A 2893-nucleotide genomic window follows, 5' to 3' on the forward strand; every position below is an offset into this window, starting at 1 on the left:
CGTGCTGCTGCTCCAGTTTCAACTGTTCTGCCTTATTATTATTGGACTATGCTGGTCATTTATGAACATTTGAACATCTTGGCCATGTTCTGTTATCATCTCCACCTGGCACAGCCAGAAGAGGACTGGCCACCCCACATAGCCAGGTTCCTCTCTAGGTTTCTTCCTAGGTTTTGGCCTTTCTAGGGAGTTTTTCCTAGCCACCGTGCTTCTACATCTGCATTGCTTGCTGTTTGGGGTTTTAGGCTGGGTTTCTGTACAGCACTTTGAGACATCAGCTGATGTACGAAGGGCTTTATAAATACATTTGATTTGGTTGATGTGAATTCCTATTTCTCTCTCTCCTTTCAGGCAAAGAAAAATCCTCGACCTCATACTGTACCCTTGACCCCAATTTGCAATCTAATTTAATGTCTATGCTTACAGTACTCTGCTCCCCTCACCCCTTCCCTTCTCTCTCCCTCATCCCAGCCCTTCTCTCTCCCTCATCCCAGCCCTTCTCTCTCCCTCATCCCAGCCATTCTCAATCCCTCATCCCTTCCCTTCTCGCTCCCCCATCCCAGCCCTTCTCTCTCTCCCTCATCCCAGCCCTTCTCTCTCTCGCCCTCATCCCAGGCCTTCTCGCTCCCTCATCCCAGCCCTTCTCACTCCCTCATCCCAGCCCTTCTCACTCCCTCATCCCAGCCCTTCTCACTACCTCATCCCAGCCCTTCTCACTCCCTCATCCCAGCCCTTCTCAATCCCTAATCTCAGCCCTTCTCACTCCCTCATCCCAGCCCTTCTCGCTCCCTCATCCCAGCCCTTCTCGCTCCCTCATCCCAGCCCTTCTCTCTCCCTCATCCCAGCCCTTCTCTCTCCCTCATCCCTTCCCTTCTCGCTCCCCTCACCCCTTCCCTTCTCTCTCCCTCATCCCAGCCCTTCTCTCTCCCTCATCCCAGCCCTTCTCTCTCCCTCATCCCAGCCCTTCTCTCTCCCTCATCCCTTCCCTTCTCGCTCCCCTCACCCCTTCCCTTCTCTCTCCCTCATCCCAGCCCTTCTCTCCCTCATCCCTTCCCTTCTCGCTCCCCTCACCCCTTCCCTTCTCTCTCCCTCATCCCAGCCCTTCTCTCTCCCTCATCCCAGCCCTTCTCACTCCCTCATCCCAGCCCTTCTCACTCCCTCATCCCAGCCCTTCTCTCTCCCTCATCCCAGCCCTTCTCCCTCCCTCATCCCAGCCCTTTTCGCTCCCTCATCCCAGCCCTTCACTCTCAAGAAGGGGGACGAGAGGCTGGGATGAGAGGGGGAGAGAGAAGGGGGACGAGAGGCTGGGATGAGAGGGGGAGAGAGACAGGAAGAGAGTAAAAGGGGGGAGAGAGACAGGAAGAGAGTAAAAGGGGGGAGAGAGACAGGAAGAGAGTAGAAAGGGGGACGAGAGACAGGAAGAGAGTAGAAAGGGGGGCGAGAGACAGGAAGAGAGTAAAAGGGGGGAGAGAGACAGGAAGAGAGTAGAAAGGGGGGAGAGAGACAGGAAGAGAGTAAAAGGGGGGAGAGAGACAGGAAGAGAGTAAAAGGGGGAGAGAGACAGGAAGAGAGTAAAAGGGGGGAGAGACAGGAAGAGAGTAAAAGGGGGGAGAGAGACAGGAAGAGAGTAAAAGGGGGAGAGAGACAGGAAGAGAGTAAAAAGGGGGGAGAGAGACAGGAAGAGAGTAAAAGGGGGAGAGAGACAGGAAGAGAGTAAAAGGGGGAGAGAGACTGGAAGAGAGTAAAAGGGGAGAGAGACTGGAAGAGAGTAAAAGGGGGAGAGAGACTGGAAGAGAGTAAAAGGGGGAGAGAGACAGGAAGAGAGTAAAAGGGGGAGAGAGACAGGAAGAGAGTAAAAGGGGGGAGAGAGACAGGAAAGAGTAAGTAAAGAGACACAGGAAGGAGAGAGACAGGAAGAGAGTAACAGGGGGAGACAGGAAGAGAGTAAAAGGGGGAGAGACAGGAAGAGAGTAAAAGGGGGAGAGGCACAGGAAGAGAGTAAACGGGGAGAGAAACAGAAAGAGAGTAAAAGGGGGGAGAGAGACAGGAAGAGAGTAAAAGGGGGAGAGAGACAGGAAGAGAGTAAAAGGGGGGAGAGAGACAGGAAGATAATAAAAGGGGGGAGAGAGACAGGAAGAGAGTAAAAGGGGGAGAGAGACAGGAAGAGAGTAAAAGGGGGGGAGAGACAGGAAGAGAGTAAAGGGGGGAGAGACAGGAAGAGAGTAAAAGGGGGAGAGAGACAGGAAGAGAGTAAATGGGGGGAGAGACAGGAAGAGAGTAAAGGGGGAGAGAAACAGGAAGAGAGTAAAAGGGGGGAGAGAGACAGGAAGAGAGTAAAAGGGGGAGAGAGACCGGAAGAGAGTAAATGGGGGGGAGAGACAGGAAGAGAGTAAAAGGGGGAGAGACAGGAAGAGAGTAAAAGGGGGAGAGAAACAGGAAGAGAGTAAAAGGGGGAGAGAGACAGGAAGAGAGTAAAAGGGAGAGAGACAGGAAGAGAGTAAAAGGGGGAGAGAGACCGGAAGAGAGTAAATGGGGGGGAGAGACAGGAAGAGAGTAAATGGGGGGAGAGACAAGAAGAGACTAAACGGGGAGAGAAACAGGAAGAGAAGAGGGGCTGAAGTCAAGTCCAGGCTCAGATGAGGACAAAACAGTTCAGAGCCAGGGAAGTGCTGCGAGGTCTGGCACCACACACACACACACACACACACACACTACTTGTGTCCTCAATTGTCCCATTAGAAGCGGGGGGGGGCAGACTGGCGCCAAGCACTGGTGAAACCACACAAACGTCCCCGGGAGACAATTCAACCGTCAACGGTTGAAGAATAGAATTGATGGACAAGCAGAACCAGCTAAAAGGTAATAACGTTCAGGTGAGGAGGTGTGTGTGTGT

This window comes from Oncorhynchus keta, unplaced genomic scaffold, assembly GCF_023373465.1.
Source record: "Oncorhynchus keta strain PuntledgeMale-10-30-2019 unplaced genomic scaffold, Oket_V2 Un_scaffold_139_pilon_pilon, whole genome shotgun sequence".
NCBI classification, from domain to species: Eukaryota; Metazoa; Chordata; class Actinopteri; order Salmoniformes; family Salmonidae; genus Oncorhynchus; species Oncorhynchus keta.